This window comes from Falco peregrinus, chromosome 5 (assembly GCF_023634155.1).
Source record: "Falco peregrinus isolate bFalPer1 chromosome 5, bFalPer1.pri, whole genome shotgun sequence".
NCBI lineage: Eukaryota > Metazoa > Chordata > Aves > Falconiformes > Falconidae > Falco > Falco peregrinus.
Window position 1 is genome coordinate 114,991,069 of NC_073725.1, and position 17,570 is coordinate 115,008,638.

The 17,570-nt window shown below is 46.2% G+C and overlaps 1 long non-coding RNA gene across 1 annotated transcript in view; it reads right to left on the minus strand.

Moving 5' to 3' along the window:
• Positions 1 to 17,570, minus strand: part of LOC114011467 (uncharacterized) — a 75,120-nt gene that overhangs the window by 35,385 nt on the left and 22,165 nt on the right. The gene's annotated exons all lie outside the window — the stretch shown is intronic.

Sequence of the window (17,570 nt, forward strand, 5' to 3'; positions counted from 1 at the left end):
GTCTTTAACAAATCCAAAGCCAATCCAAACTGTGTGACAAATCCACTGAACTTCAGGTTGTTACCGCATTGTGTTGAAATGTTTTGAAACTTCCCAGAACAAAGCTTTCACCCACAGGACAGAGCCATTTACACAAACCAGAAATATCCGCTGCTCTTAACACCGTGAGTTCCATGTACACAGCTGCAGGCAGGCGGGAGCGGTGCTTACTTGAACATCTACAGGCATGTGTGCAGCCACACACAAACACACCATGTGTATGTGTTTATTAAATCATACCAGCAAAAGCTTCAGTAAGAGAAAGTTGCAGTTGTGAACTCATCAAAGTAAAGAAACAAAACAAATACGTAGCGTAGCTCTTCAGGAAAGAAGGTATGGAGAACCGGGAGTCTGCAGATTAGATTTTTCCTGGGCTCTGATGACTTTATGGTAGAGACAGGTGAAGTGAAACCTGACTAGGGTAACTTTAGCCAGAGAGAGTGAGATAGAAATAAACAATATTATTCCTGGAAAGAAGGGGTAGTAGCTGTCCCTCTGCCAAAGTGCACTCCAGTCCAGAGCCTATTAGCTGTGGATTCCTTTCTGCGCTCCACCTCCCAGTGTCTGGGCAACGGTCCCAGGTCTTGACGTCAAAGCTGCCTTTTGTTTGCTGCACATACTTTCCCCTTTTGCAGGTTTAACAGACCGAGGCATGGAAGAAACTGGGCAAAGGGCTCTATTCTGACCAGATCTGCAAACTCAAGACAAGACCCCAAGAAAAGTCCTCCCCCCACATTACTGATTTCAACCATTCCAGCAAAAACAAGAATTTAGTTCAGTATGCCTAAATTGTTTTACATCTAAGTTGTCCTCTCGCTAGCCCTTCTTTCAATTCATGCCATGTGTTTTATCTGTTGTGGTTTTATTTTGCATTATTTAGATTGCAAGAGCTGTCAAGCAAAGACTCTTTCCCTAAGCGTAAGACAAGACTGTAAAACTACTACTTTAACTATCAGATATATTGGGAGCAATTCCTCTCAGAGACAGAGGATAAATGCCCAGTGTTCCAGGATATCAGGGCGGGAAGGAAGAATGAGACCAGGTGCTATTACGAAGTCTTCCACCCCTCTGAACTTGAGACAGCTAGAGCCAAAGTGGTTGTTTTCCAAAGTCAGCAGAGGAGCCTCTCCTCCCTGCTACTCACGATGACTTGGGCACATACAAGCCATTCCTTGCCCCTCACATCCACCTAACTGCCTGCCCCAAAACATAAGCTATCCTGTGGGAATATATAGGAAGAGGGGCCTGCAGCAGAACTATATGTGTTAGGTCAGGCTTCTCCTGCTGGAGAAGCCCTTTAAGATACAGTTATAGCAGTCACAGTAAGATTACGTCACTCAATATAAATTCAACACTCTATTACATCCTATAGATTTTTTCATTTAATGGCCAAAATACTCTAGGTCAACGAGGAGGGGGCAAAAAGAAATGGGAAAACAGTCACGTAACAGACACAAAAATGGGCACAGTAATCAGCTGCTACATATTTCCGAGAGGAGATGCCAGTCTTCTCACATGCTCAGAGTTAAGGTCTGATCACATTTGTAATCCCTCCTTTCAACAGCAATAAACCTGGCACTCAGTGGGATATTCCACAACAGGGCCCTCCTGTTCCCTGGCCACTGTGACTCCCAAACCCATCTCCCCACACCAAAGCAGAGGCCAACGCTCTTACTCCTGTTCCTCAAACAGAGGTGTGCTGCACGTTCTCCTTCCCCCCTCCTTCTGAAAGCTTAAAGCTGGCGAACCTTTGATAGCTTTCCTTCTTATAAGACTCTCAAACTAGTACTTGACACTGATTCTTGCATGAGTACTGGTGCTGGCTTTGTATACCTGTAACTAAGTGGAAAAACACAATCATTATCTCCTGGCTAAGGCACAATGCATCACTGCTGAGGTGCAGCATTCCTTGGCTATTAGTAGCTAACAAGATAAGCAGCCTATGCTTCTGCTAGTGGTGGTGGGACCGGGCGGGGACAGGGGGACCCCAACAAACCACCACCCCAAAAAAAGGAAATAAGGAAAGAAAAAAAAGAAAAAATAGACCTTTCTATCATCTCTGCTGTCAGAGTAACAGAAAACTATATGCTTAACCCAGGCCAAAGTGTTTCATCCCTTGTAAAGTGTTAATTTGCAAGGCAGAATGCAAGTCACCTGCATCTCAACAGAGCCTGGTTGTCCCATGCCGTCCTACTGACCCGCACGGAAAGGCAAACTTCCCAAAGAGCTAACCCACGTCCAGTTCCCTGGGACAACTTGCTAACTAGTGTGAGCAGATCTTCATTCAAAACACGTGCTGGGTAGGAGGGAGTCCCAGGTGGACTACACACAGTCACGCTTCCCTCTCCTGTCTTTCAGCCAAACCACAAGCACACAAATAAACGCAGGAACCGGGTGTCACATGTACTCTCTTTCAAGCTCCTTCTAGTGTTTTCAGAGAAGACACTAAACAAAAGGGAAAGGCCTGTTCATTTTCGCCTGTTCTCTAACAGCCAGGAGACACAAGCTAGCAGGTCAGTGGGATGACTTTATATTATCGACTTCAAAGCGCACATGGTGGTATCGGGGGCAGACGTCAGGAAGTTTGCCAGCTGCTACACTCTGATCTAGAGCTCTGCATGGGAGTGCTACCCCAAACCAGGCTCTGACTTTCTATCAACATGTCCTGGAAACGCACACTGCCAGCCAGGTCACCATGGAGATAAGCAGGACCTTTTAGGCCCCGTACAGATCCTTTCTCTAATATAAAGGCTTGACAGAATTTAGGCCTGGGGATGACTAGCAACTTGAACTTAATTTATGTCACATGGCACGCTCACGCTCTAGAACTAGGCTGTGATGCAGTCAGAAAGAGTGTTTCCAGGTACTGAAGAGACAGCTATTCCAATAACTTAGCACTCCCCTCTCCCTCCCCCGAAGCAGGTGAGTGAGTGACACGAGGCTTACTCTGAACCCAGGAGTCACAGGTCTCAAATCAATGGCCTGAAATGTTAGTAGCAGTAGCAGGGGTGTCAGGGTGGAACGGCTGCGTGTGGCTGGTTATTGGCCTTCAGTCTGCTGACCCTTCAGAGAGCTGTATTTCCCAAGCTCTCTCTGTCACTACAAGTGCTGAGAATCTTCTTTTTATTTTTTAAAAATAATCATAGACTATCTCATCATGAGAGAGAATTACAACTCCAGGGCCAGAGGCCTGAAGAAAAACAGTAAAGTATGCAGAGAGCTAACAACTACCACGGCATCCCCCTGATGCTGGAGATAGTTTAGGCTGGTGCGTCCTCTCAAAGAACCAGCAGAAAGGAAAGCCCACCATCATTGCCTAGAAGATCGGCTTTTAACAACCAGCTGGCTCCCAGAGCAGGATTTGTGCCACAGCAGCTCTGCCTGCTCCCAGCACCACCTCTTCTCTCCAGTCCAGACTCAGATGATACAGGGACAAGCTGCCCATCGTAGGAGGGTGATCGCTTGTGTGCATTTGATTTGTAGATATACGATGGGGTGTTTCCAAGTTAAAAAATACAAACTAGCCACATAACTGAAAATGTTCAGCTAGGTCCTAGTTGTCTCACCAAGCCAAATAAAAACTCTTACTGCCTCCCCAGCACCAGTTTGTGCACTGCCTGCTGAGTAGCACTGGCTTCCCACCCGAAGCCAGAACAGAGGAGCAGCACGGGGCAGGCATTACCGGGGCTTGGAGGCCACGGCTGCCTTGCCTTCCCTTGTGTCTGTCACATTTTTTAGGTCTCTGCACCAACATCACAAGCCAAAAGGAAACAAGTCCTGGGAGGAAGTGAGTCAGGAAACCCGCACCTCGTGCAGGGGGAAGTGTGACTCAGAGGCAGGGTGCTCACTGCTCCCTGGCACCCTGGAGGAGGTGATAAGATTGTGTAATCCCCAAGATAACTTGCTGCACATCCTAATTCTGCTGATCCTCCCAGGGGAGGGGTGCCTCTGCTGAGTACTGTACATTAGCTGATTTCTTAGAATAAACTGTGACAGCTCCCTGTGAGCTCATCGCGTGGGAGGGGGGATGCTGGGCTCCCTGCCTGTGCTGTCAGAAGAGGAGCTACAGAAGCACTGAATTTATCAAGAGCACAGCAAAGACCTGGCAAACCTCCTGTTTAGTCTATTTGTTCTTCTTTCAGGAACAAAGAGTTTAAGAATGGAAGTACTTGAAAGCCACAGAGGAACCAGCTACAAAGCAGAGGAGAGGATTTAAGAAAAAAATTGAGAAAGCAGAGGACAAACCTGGTGGCAATAGGATGGGGATTGACAGTCTGTGTGATTGGGACTGGTGGGGGGACAGCCAGGGAGACGGGTACATGACATCCCAGGAGGAAAGAAGCCAAAAGTGCAGGCAAAACAAGGGAAGCGAGGAGGGCAGAGAGGGTGGAGAAAAGATAGTAGGGACGGTCACTCAGGGGTGGTGAGGAAGGTACAGCAAAACCACAATGGCCCTGGGATTGAGAGAACAAAGAGACATTACACTGAGGGAAAGAAGCTACCATCCATTTTGAGTTCTCAGCAAGACACCAGAGCCAGAGTTTGCGTTTCTGCGTCTCTATTCATCTGCATAAGGGCCATTCCTGAAAAACAACCAGAGCCCTAAAGCAGGGCGGTGGAACAAGACACAAAAGTCACTCTTTTTCAGCCATAGAAGATGGTCCTGGTTTCCTTACCATGAATGCAGACATGAGCAGCACTAGTATTCACAAGCTCAGCTCTTTGCCTGTGTCAGTACAGCACTTGGTGCAAAAGGGTCTTGGGACATGAGTAGGCTTCTGGAAATTTCTGCTGAACAAGTTAAGCTCCCAGGCACCTTAGGGAGCTCAATGTCAACTGAACTTCCAAACTCCAACCCTCTGGTCCCCGAAGACAAAACCACATTTACGAAATTGCTTTTGCAAACAAACTACTGAACACAGAGGAGGAGAGAAGGAAGCCCTCCCTGTCCCCGTGCAGACACACCAGCGCACGCGCAGCCGCCATGCACCAGCTTCACAGAAACCTGTCAGAGTCAGAAAAGGCCCCATCCTGTCCCAAATCACTGGTGTCAAAACCCAGTAAACAATCAGAAAGACAGAATAAATGAGAGAAATCCAGGCCTGGCTATCCAGGAAATTCACTCCTAGGAAGCATCGCTGTCAGCAGGGACTGTTCTGTGCTTCCAGGAGAGCTCCACACCACAGACGTGGTGGTTGTGTCCCGGGGGTGCACTGCACAGGTGCTCTGTCCAGCTGAAGCAGATCTGAACTGCATTTCAAGCACAGTTTCAGAGTCCTCACCGTGCACAATACGGCACTAAAAAATACCATACAGTTTTTCAAATGCAAATTTGTTATGCTATTTATGTTTGAGTCAGGAGCCAGAAGTGATAAAACCATCCGTTTCAGAGACTTTTACCCCCAGCTGAGAGGCAGCAAAGGTGCTGGTTGAGACTCAGAAGACCTAAAGCCTATTTCCATTTCTGCCCCAACCTGTCAGCTGTCCGGAGACAAACCACTGTGCATCCTTGGGCTCCAGGTCCCTTTTCCCTTTTTTGCCTCACTGGTATTAAATGCAAGCTTCCTGGGCGTTGGCTGCTGGACAGTATATGCCTGTAACATTAAATGCATCCCAGACTGCAAAATGCTGAATGGTTCTGTAATGGAAATCATAATGACTACTTTAAGTTTCAAGCCTAGTATTTCTAGGACAAATGTCACAGCTCATATGACCTAACATGCCAGGGCTAGCGAGCCTGGGAAGAAGAGCTGTGTTTATTATCATGGGTTTAGTCAGACCCTATAATGTAATTGCTTATTTCACTGTGATCAGTCTGCTACCCAGAAATAGGACAACCATATTCTGTTCCTGCAGGCGGTATCTGTAAGGCCACAGTGCAAGAACTGGAACTATTGGTATCATGTGTTATAAGCATGCATTACTTATTCTGCTCCCTGCAAACACTCACCCACCTTATGGGCACAGTACAGGGACAAAGTTGTGTCCAGCAGAGCAGGTACTCATAGATTTTTGTTTAAATGATGTTCTGTGAGCCTGATTCAGCTGCTGACACCTCCTCACCACACAGGATGCCTGCACTCTTTTGAAGTGGCTCTGTTTTTCCCTTTGAATCTGTGCTAATAGGAAAGCATCAGGTGGAGAGTTTATTTTTCTAGTTACTGTTTTTCAAGATGCTGCTTGGCCTAGATTAATTCCAAGAACTGAGGCAGTTGAACAAAGAAACTTCTACAGATTCATCAACAGCATGAACATCACTGCTCCAGCAACTGCCCACGCTGTAGCAAAAATTTGCAGAAACCAAAACGAGACCACACACAACAGAAGGGCTGAGCAACGCATGCAGGGAACTGCCAGAGACAGCACCTTCAGCACCTCTGCAGACACCAGAGGCAGCAAGGCAGCCTCCAGGATGTGCTGTTACATTTCCCCAGAATACATGCTTGAGTAAAAAACCTCCCCACCGACGTTTATCCAGGCAACTAACCAAACTGCAGTGCTTCCATGGTGGTGGCAGGGGGAAGGCAGGAGACAGAGTTGTTCTCTCAGTTCCCTCCCAAAAGGCCATACTTTCAGGCAGGATTCACATACCAGAGCCTCTTCTCTGCCTTGCAATACTACAGGTTGCTGACTATGAAGCCTGAAACTTAAAGAGCAGTAAATTCCTTCAGGGGACTGGCCGAGACAAAGCAGAGACTTGTAAGATCCCAGTGCTTTGGACCTTCTTCCTTCAGCCCCCATGCCAGGAAAAAAACCAGTTGCTTTCATGAACTCTGCACAGGCACAAAAATAATCTCAAAAAGTCATCTTATTACATGCAGATACCAGTGCCAGCTTAGAAAGAGTGAATTTGACATCCCAGATTACCCAACCCCTTCTCATTCCCTCCTTCGTGTGTACTTTGACAGATGCCTATGAAGGTGTTCATGGTGAGTTTGTTTCCTTTCCCAGATTAATGCACTGAGGAGCTGAAATCAAGGGCCAGCCCTCATCAGAGCTCCGCTGAGAAAGTAAAGACCCCAGGCTGACCAAAATCAACCTGACAACCTGTGTAAAGTGAGAAGCCTAAGCCAATTGTAGGTACAGAGGGGAAGGAAGGGATTTTCTTTCTCCCCTGGATAAAGCAAGCCAAAAATGTTGAAAGAGAAAAACCTCTGCACTACTCATCTTCACCTAATTGCACCCATGGAAATAGCAGTAGAAAAGCCTGCATCTGCTGGTCACCTTAAGCGGTTTTCTGGATCTCATCATATTCATCACAGCCATCACTCAGACAAATTTGGCACTGGGGCTATGACTGTGACAGTCACAGCTGTGGAATAACAAGCTTTGCATTAGCCTGAAGAAAGAAGCAAATGAGCCAGTGCATTTCCAGTGATCCAGTAATAGTTTGTGTTTCCAGAGATATCTCTGCCTGGGGACCTCACATATATATATAATAAACCCTTATGATCCCCAGCTGAACCACAGGATCAGTAATCCTACACTACACAGTGGAAACTGAGGCACCGGAGAACAGTGCTTGGCCCCAAACACACAGCGAGAAACAGAATCCAGATTACAAGGTTATAAACTACAAACTCCTCTCTAATTCTAACACAACCACAGACCCTCATATAAGCAATTTCACCTAACTGACTGCAATTTACCTTATGGCACACAGTCTTTATATGGCCCTAAAAGCACATCAACCTTTTTGTGCTTCAGTACACAGCACCATGCTGTAATTACGGTCTCAAGGTACACCTTAAGCAGGACAATTCTGCGGGAGCCTGTGGCTGAGAAGTTCTTTGCCCTCCAAAAGACACTTCCCTTACTGAAGCACAGAGCCAGGGAGGACATGGCCACTGGAGCAACCTGCCTGGCTGAACAGCTGCTCCTGCTTCAATTCTGATAGGCAAGATAAAAAAAGAAAAGGTGGTCCTAGCACAGATCTAGTGAACCTCCACTACATCAGGGAGATATCTGGCTGATGATGTGACACTGTATTTCAGAGTGGCTTCCAGACACGTGGCCCCTGTGAACGAAGAAAGCTTTTGTCCCTTTCTAAAAGAGCACATTTTGTAGCCTCTCTTGGTGCAGTGAGGGTTAATCCAGGCTAGTGAACAAGAGGGACCAAGATCAGCTCATCTTTTCCATTCAAGCAGAGCCTGATACAGAAAATGCTGGTTTCTCGATGCTCAGTGCTTAGTGACTTCCAGGAACAGTGAGCTAAACCCAGCTGCTCTTCCCAGCACCAGCTGAGGGGGCAGCAGGGGATGGAACACAGCCCTGTTCTTGGAAGGCAGGAAAAAATAAAGCTCTGGCAGAGCTGTGCAAACTCTGCTTTCTCCCTCCTCCACTCCCCATAAGCCTCTTTCAGCGTCTCTGATTCCTTGCAGTAGAGCTGGGTTGGTTTTTCCTTTTATCAAATAAACATAAGAGCAATGCAAGAAAACTGCAGGCAATTGTCAAGCAGAGACAGGTTAAGTTACTCAAATAAATGATAAGCTCCTCTCCATGAGCTCCCACATGCCCCAAGATTTTACTCAGTTTAGTGCATGACCTACTGTACTTCTTAGCATTTTCCTGTTAGATAAACACAGAAAGCTATAGAACCATCCAGCTCACGTAAACTATTTTTGGCTGCTTTATCTTCATGCAACACGAATTCCAAGGGATGATTGGATATTTGGACTTCTCCCAGCCTGGCTGACTGTGAACGGAGCAGACTGTAACCTCATTGCTATTCTTCAGTGGAAAACAACATCTTTTAGAGATGACAAGTATCTGGCTTGTAGGTACAGTACACTGAATGAGATTCAGGGAAATAGAGCAGTCACCAGCTGTGAGGAATGTGAGGATCTCCTCCAGGCACACAAAAAAGGAAAACAGGAATCAGACAGTTTGTTTCATGGTTCCCCACAAACTGCCCTTGAAATAAAAGGCAGCAGCACTGAGCTGTGAACAGAGGCAGAAATCCTGCTGCAAAGTTTGCAGTCACCAGTGCAGCTGGGTGAGAATTTGCACCATCTCTCACACAGACTCAGGTCTGGCCCTGCAGAAGAATAAAAGAAAGCCTGCGTCACCTGTGTCAGTAGGCCTCAACAGAGCACCCAGCAAACTGGCTCCCTTGTCGGGTGTCTTGGCCAGCAGGCCCGGGAACAAATGGGCCACACAGCAGCTCAGCCGAACAACTGGTGACCCCAGGACAGAGCCATGGCACGCTGCCAGGGAGGCACTGCAGGAGAAGCTGTTCCCAGAGATATACAGCAGATGAGATGTCTGTCTCCAGCACAATCAGTCTCTCACCTATTATAAGTTTTACACTTCAATTGTTGCGGGTTTCTGTTTGTCCGGTGTTTTTTTCACCTGCTGGACAGAAGGAAAATACAAATCTGCATGGTTACATGGGACACTGAAGTTCCCTGCACTGCCAAGGCCATACACAAGTGTTTAGAAGACAAGCAGACTTCATCGTTATCTTTCATGGATTTCAGGGCTACCAAAAAAAACTACTCAGGGAATAGTACAGAAAGCAATGCAGAGTCAGCAGCAAACCACAAGACCAGTTTATAGGTTGTTGAACGTTCATTTTCCATTTGCTGATTTCTAGGTTCTCAGACACCAGCTAAGAGACTGAAGCACTCTGCTGTCCCTCCAGGACTTCTAAACTCCATCAGTGTGACGCACCATTTATCTCTGCTACCTTCAATTAGAAACACGAAGCGAGGCACTGGGCACCGGGCTCATTTTTAGCTGTGCAAAACCGTGATGACCCAGATACTCGCCTAGGAATCAATGTAGATGTGCTGATTTACAGACTGTGAGAAATTGGTTCATTAACTAAACAGAGGCCCAAGCCACACCATTTAAATTTGAAGAGTGCTCTTGAACACCCTGTTCAGTCCAGGAACTGGGATTTGCTTGGTGCCTTCCTATATTTAGCATACAGTAATGTAATTGAAGCAACAAAGTTAGACCCGCAAATAGACTGGTTTCTCAGTACTTAATCAAGGACCTTTTCCTAGAACTGCAGAGGGCTGAAATTAAAAGAATGTGTGGTAATCAGCCCCATGGAGGCAGGAGGAAACCACCATGAGTTTAAACTCCAAACACACATTCTGGCCAGTTGAACATACCCTTGTTTAAATTAAATGTGGCTTCACAGTGACCCTGGCCAGGGATTGCATGGAAGGCTTCAGAGTGCGCAACCCATGTACAAAGAATTACTGAGCAGACAACTCTGATGGTCTGCACTTCACTGTATAAGAACATCCTCAGACCCCTGTCCTTAATGGATGAAGGAAACGACAGGTCTGAAGTACCTCTGCAATAATGTTAATCTGTTTCTGTCAGCAACTTTGGTGAACAGCAGAACGTATAGGAAGGAGTGGGTGAAAGAAAAATTCATTGTACACACTGCAATATGCATAAAACAGGCAGCAGCCACACTGCAGTAGCACTGACCAACACAGCCAGGACAGCAGGCAGGAGCCCACAGCACTGCACTCGTTCAAATCCACTATTTAATAGGTCTTTCAAAATAAGGACAAAAAATTGAGTCTTCTAGTTTTTCTTCTTAATCTTCTAATTTTTATTGGGGGGCTGAATAGAATTACATTTAAAAAATCTTTTTTTTTGTCACCAGTTTTCATGTCACTCTTAGGAGAACTTCCTTTTTTCCTCTTTGCACTCTAACCTAACAATTGCCAGAAGAATAAGACAACGAAAATATTCTGTAAGGAGAAACAAAGTTAGACATTTAAGAAGTGTTGAAATGATTCAGAAACTGTCAAAGCTTGCAGCTCACAGTGAGTGAAAGGGAGCTTCATATTTATATATTTCTACAATATCTGCACCACAAGCCTCAAAATGCCACTTAGGATCTGCAAAGACATTGATGCAGAGCTAAGTCAGAGGAAAGCTAAGTCAGACTTTTAAAACATATTTCAGAGCTACACTTTCTAGCTTTGGCAATACCCTTGAAGAGGTCAGTTGTACCTCCCCGTCTCTTCTGCTCACGCTTTCTGCAACTGTTCTGCAAACAGACGGAAGAGCCTGTCATGCGCAGAGTGTGCCCCTACAAATGTCCTCCAAACAGCTTTTGCCAAAGTTTTAGGACTGAATTTGCTTCCCACACGCAGAAACTACTGACTTCTCTTGGCAATTGTTTCCTGCATACTGTGGGATCTCTACTGGACCAAGGCAGATGAGGTAGAAAGATTAAGAGTTCCCCCGCACTGGTTTCATATACTGCATTCCCATGCCATGCTATTGCGGGAGGCAGAAGGCAAGGACAGAGCAGGGAAAGTGAGAAAGCAAGGAGAGAAACAGGCTATGGGAACCAGACAACAGTAGCGTAAATTTAAATCAGCCATTGTGCCTTTGATTCACCCTGAGGCAAGAGCACTAAGAAGGAAGGGCCCAGCTAGCTCCATTCCCTGCCATCACCCTGCAGTGGAAAAGCAGTGCCGAGTGCTAAAGCTGAACCTAAAAATCACTCAAAGCCCCAGATACTGGTTATTGTAAAGCCACATCAGGGAAATAATTTCTTGTATGGTGCAGATCTTTTTCAATGCAGGTCTACAAAACATCATAGCATAATTAAGTTTCCATAAATATTAATCATTGCCTTTGTAGTTCCATTCCTTCCATTCATCTAATAATTAATACTGCTTTCACATCATCATTAAGATACCAGCTTGACAGTAGGAACAAAAGATTAGGCTGAGAATCTTATTGGTAATGAATGGTGATGAAAAATACCACATGCAAAGCGTGAGAGTACAGAAACTGCCCTAACCTCTGAGTTAACCTAACAACACAAAAGTCTCTCTGATACTCACAGATACTAGCATTTCCTAGAAGAAAAACCAAGAAGAAATAATTTACTCCTAGATTACAAAACACTCACTGGAGACATAAGTATATTTGAAAAACTACATGTCAAATGCAATTCAGGGAAACACACTCCAGAGTTTTAAAAAACAGCCACGTTACCTTCCTATCAAGGCAACATTAAGGAAATAGAAGTGGAATTGCCACCTCTGCCATCGCAGTGAACCCACGCAAGCAGAGGACAGCAGAGCTGTAATTGAGGGTAAATGAGAAGCTGTGAGGAAAGCTGACGGGGAGGTGGGCAACTGTGCAGAGTACAGACAATAAATATCTTCTATCGTACAATTCAAAGCATAATCAGCATGTGAACTAGTTTAATACTTCACCCTTAGCTTTGCCTTCTTTTTTCCCCCAAAGGCGTGCTGTTCCTTTGAACAGCCTTTTCCTTACTGCTGCATGCTTTTGCAGCAAGGAGCTCAAAGGCACTGGCTGCTAAGTGGCACTCAGGCATGTCTCTCCTGTATCTTTGAAAAGCTTCTTTGGGCAAGATCTCACACTTCCATGCTCCAGTCTGTTACGTAGGAGCAGTCTGCTTTGTCATCTCATCCAAGCCTTGAGCCGATGGCAGGCAAGCCCCTGCTAATGCCCCAGTGGAGACACAGCCAGCACGTAGAAAGGCCTTCCTATAGCTAATTTTATAAATTTAACAGGCAACTAACCAAACTGCAGTGCTTCCATGGTGGTGGCAGGGGGAAGGCAGGAGACAGAGTTGTTCTCTCAGTTCCCTCCCAAAAGGCCATACTTTCAGGCAGGATTCACATACCAGAGCCTCTTCTCTGCCTTGCAATACTACAGGTTGCTGACTATGAAGCCTGAAACTTAAAGAGCAGTAAATTCCTTCAGGGGACTGGCCGAGACAAAGCAGAGACTTGTAAGATCCCAGTGCTTTGGACCTTCTTCCTTCAGCCCCCATGCCAGGAAAAAAACCAGTTGCTTTCATGAACTCTGCACAGGCACAAAAATAATCTCAAAAAGTCATCTTATTACATGCAGATACCAGTGCCAGCTTAGAAAGAGTGAATTTGAATTTTGAAGACACTTTCACTCACCACTGTTTTTTCCAATGACAAAATGTATTTCACCCAAACCTGCACTGTTTTGATACTTCAGCAATTCAGTTAATTCATTACCAATGCAAAGCAATTTACAAGGGGTACGTTACTAGACTAGAGGTAAAGAGATCATCTCTATATGTTTACGAACCTACATGGCAGTTGTTCCTAAGCTGCACTACTGGAATCACTGAAGAAGGAACTAGCCAGGTCACAGGGCAAACATCTCTACGAGCACAGTTAAAACTGATGGAGATGGGATTTGGTAAATGAAAGGCTACAGCGTGGGTCTTGACTCAGGACAAGGAGAATGGGTTCCTCTGAGAAGGAATATGGTAGCTTAAGGATTAGAAAAGTATATGATGGGAGGGTGCAAACAGGAAACTCAAGAGGCCCACCTTCCTACACACATGAAACAGAACATTTCCAGCAGCTGCTGCCTCGTGATCTGCGCTTGACTCCAGTACTGATAATGATGGCTGTTGCTAATACCTACGGTTGCTATTGCTGCTGCCTGTGCATTAGAGCAACACAAATCTGGGAACCCCTGGCACAGGTTACAACCACAGGCTGAATTCCTCTTTGATACCACTTAAGCCAATATGAGTTCTGAGAAACTGCTGCCACATGTTCTCTCCATGACACACTGCTTAACAAGCAGCACTTATTTTGTGCTGGCTTCAGTTTCAGAGTGATCTCAGTGGATGGCCCCACATGCAGTGCTCTGCAGCAGAGTGACTTGGAGGTGGGTAACTGTGGCAATACCAGCATCTGTGAAGGCAACTACGTGCTCTTCTAGCTACACATGAACAGACACAACAGTTCCACCAAGCACAAGTACAGGCCAGGTAGAGAATGGATTGAGAGCAGCCCCTCGGAGAAAGACTTGGGGGGGTTGATTGAGGAGAAGCTCACCCTGGCCTGGCACTGTGCCCCGGCACCCAGAGAGCCAACCCAACCCTGGGCTGCACCAAGAGCAGAGTGGCCAGAGGGTGGGGGAGGGGGTCCTCCCCCTCTACTCCGCTCGCCAGACCCCCCCTGCAGCACTGTACTCGGCTCTGGGGCTCCCAGTGTAAGAAGGACATGGACCTGTTGGAGCCAATCCAGAGGAGGACCACGAAGGTGCTCAGAGGGCTGGGGCAGCTCTGCTGTGCAGACAGGCTGAGGGAGTCGGGGTTGCTCAGCCTGGAGAAGGGAAGGCTCCAGGGAGACCTTGTAGCAGCCTGGCAGTACCTCAGGGGGCTACAGGAAAGCCGGGGGGAAGATGTTTTGCAAGGGCATGTAGCGACAGGATGAGGGGGAATGGCTTTAAACTGAAAGGGGGTAATTTAGATTAGACACGAGGAAGACCTTTCCCATGAGGGCGGCGAGGCGCTGGAACACGTTGCCCAGAGCAGCTGTGGGTGCCCCGACCCTGGCAGGGCTCAGGGCCAGGCTGGACGGGGCTGGGAGCGACCTGGGCTGGGGGGAGGGGTCCCTGCCTGTGGCTTGGAACAACTATCTTTAAGGTACCAACCCAAACCATTCTATGATTCTATGATACTCAGGGCTACTCCTACGTATTGGAAACATTCACCTATACAACAAAAACACTGTAAGGAATGCTTAAGTCATTTGGGTCTCACTTAACCTCTCTTATCGAAGACAAGACAAGGCTGTTCCTAAAAAAACCCAACATCCCTCATCTCTGAGACTCTGATTACTATGTAGGTTTAGCAAGCAGCCACCACTTATGTCAGTGTCATGGTTTAACCCCAGCCAGCAACTAAGCACCACACAGCCACTTGCTCACTCCCTGCCTTTCCTCCCAATGAGGGATGGGGTAAAGAATCAGAAAGAAAGGTAAAACTCATGGGCTGAGATAAGAAAAACTTAATAATTAAAATAAAATGGGAAGAAAACTCCAAAACAACAACAATAATAATGACAGTAATAGTAACAATTATAATGAAAAGGAGGGAGAAGGGAAAAGAAATAAAATCCAAAGGGAAGGGAGAAAAAAACAAGTGATGCACATGCAACTGCTCACCACCCACTGACAGATGACCATCCAGTCCCCGAGCAGTGATCAGCAGCTCCTGGCCAACTCCCCCCAGTTTATATACTGAGCATGACATTCTATGGTATGGAATATCCCTTTGGCTAGTTTGGGTCATCTGTCCTGGCTGTATCTCCTCCCAATACCTTGTGCTCCACCTGCCCTCCCACTGGCAGGGCCTGAGAAACTGAGAAGTCCTTGACTGAGTATAAACATGACCCTGCAACCACTAAATACATCAGTGCGTTATCAACATTGTTCTCACACCAAACCCAAAACACAGCACTGCGCCAGCTGCTAAGAAGAAACTTAACTCTGTCCCACCTGGAACCAGGACGGTCAGGTTAGCTGGCTGACACATTACCCACAACACATCCTTTCTTGCAGTGCCATTACTCTGTAAGATGTGAAGGGCTGTTTTCACCACAAAAATCACAAAGCATCTTCCCTTTCCCCTTCACCGGCCATGGCTTAGTAATAGACCACAGAGGTCTCCAGGAATGAAGCACTACTGACAGTTATCATGGGACTCTGTGCTGTTGCCCAGAGTAAAAAGCAGTCTTTGTGGATAAGTTTTCCTCGATCAGCACCCCAACCCTTCATCCAGGAGAAGGGCCATTAGTTTCAATGCTCTGTTAGGTTCCCTTCTGTGCAAGGGGTACTCAGAGGAGGAGGTGGTGTGAGAATGCTCACCATAACGGGAAACCTCTTTGAGGAAACCTGTCGCAGCACTATCAAAACTGGCCGCCTGCAACAAGGCTTTTACCATTCCATCCCAGGTTAACTTCAGTAAGTAGTTCCCTCACCTTGCCCCAGCACGGCCATCAATCCCCCACAAGGTTTCAACAGTTCATCTACTGTCTGCGCTGTTTCTTCATACTCTTCAGGTCAGCCCACCCTGCTTCTTGCCTCTGCTGCATCCGGAGTCTTCCTTCTCCGGGCTCCTCTTCCAGCCAGCCTCTCCTCATCCAAGCCCCCTGCTTCTCCCCAGGCCTCTCCTACACCTGGGGCGCTCTCTCTTCTTTCTGCCTCTTTCAAGTCTCTCTTCATCTAGTGCTCCTCTTCATATGGTACCCCTTTTCCAGCCCCCTTAGAGCTATGTAACTACTTACTGGGAACCAGCCACAAGCTGCACATTAGCCACATCAGCCAACCCACCGCCCCTGAAGCCAGCCCACAGCTGTATGTTATCAATGTTAATTAACCTGCCTTCATTCCTTTGTAATTCCTCTACAGAAACCAAAGAGCTTCTGTCCTTCTTCCTGAATCCTGTCTTGTTCTTTTCGGACTAACTGGGTCTGATGAACTTTAAGAGACGCTGCATAGTGTCCTACATACCCAAGCTTTCAGGAAGGAGAAGTCAGGCAAGAAAAAGCCATTTATGAGAAAAAATGGAGCTTATTGAGCTGCAGCATGTAGACTTTAGCGTATGCAACTATTTACTTCTGCTCTAGCTGTACTTTCAGCAGTGACAGCTACACTCCTTTTTTTCATTTAAAATTACTCAGTGTTAACTGCAATAGCTGACTTCCAAGAGGAGGAAGATTCTTTAAGCAGCATTCACTAACCAATTCTGAGAAGCCAGGCTAAAGTCAAAAGGCCCATTTATTCAGCTTGTCACACACTGATCCATCCTGTTCACATAGAGCTCTGCAGTCTTGACAGCTGCAGCTACTTCTAAAAGTTCTTCTCATGAACTTTTTGTGTTCTCATGTTCATGAGATATTTACATCACTGTTTACCAGATACCCAAAGGTATTACAGCTTAAACATATAAACTTCACCCTCAAATAAACATTATGCTTTCATTTTTTACCTATGCATGTACACACAGAATTTGTTAAAAATTAAGAGCTTTTTGAGAAACAGGGAAAGGACACAAATTTATTAAATGCAAATTGATTTTTTTTTCAGCCAAAAAAATCCCAGCCAATCATATATAAGTGCTCTTAATTTTTTTTTTAAAAAAAACAATTAGTCTTCAGTCAGATTGGTTTTTACCACTGGTTGCTAACTCCTGGCTCCTCAGGCAATCAAATACAACAAACAACTGCTGTTCAACTGATATTATAATATAGCACCAGTATCTTATGGATTTTGTGATGCTTTGCTGCTGCCTTGATTTCTCCTGCGCACAGGACTGGTGCTTTGGAAGGAACATCTGTGCTTTATATACATCTCTCTACTTCATTGTCATATTGACAGGAAAAAAGCTCTAAGGGAAACATGTTCTAAATCCATTATAAAAAACACAGACACAGGACAAAGCAAGAGACAACAGCCCAAGACAACTCCTCTGGATCACAGCATAAGGGGACAGGAGAGCCTTGGGCATCCCACCCCTCTTTCCTTGCATGACATTCCTGTATTTTAAGGCACTCCTACAAGTCCCCTTCCAGCAAGCTCCAGCTCAGAGGGCAGTGTGTAGGGCAGGAGCTACGTACCCACCATACATCACATTAGAAACAGTTTCAGCAATTTCCACCTGCCACAGCTCGTCCCAAGTGCTGTGTTTCATTTGGTTAGTACCCCAAGATACCTTAAGCCTGCTGGGTCCATCG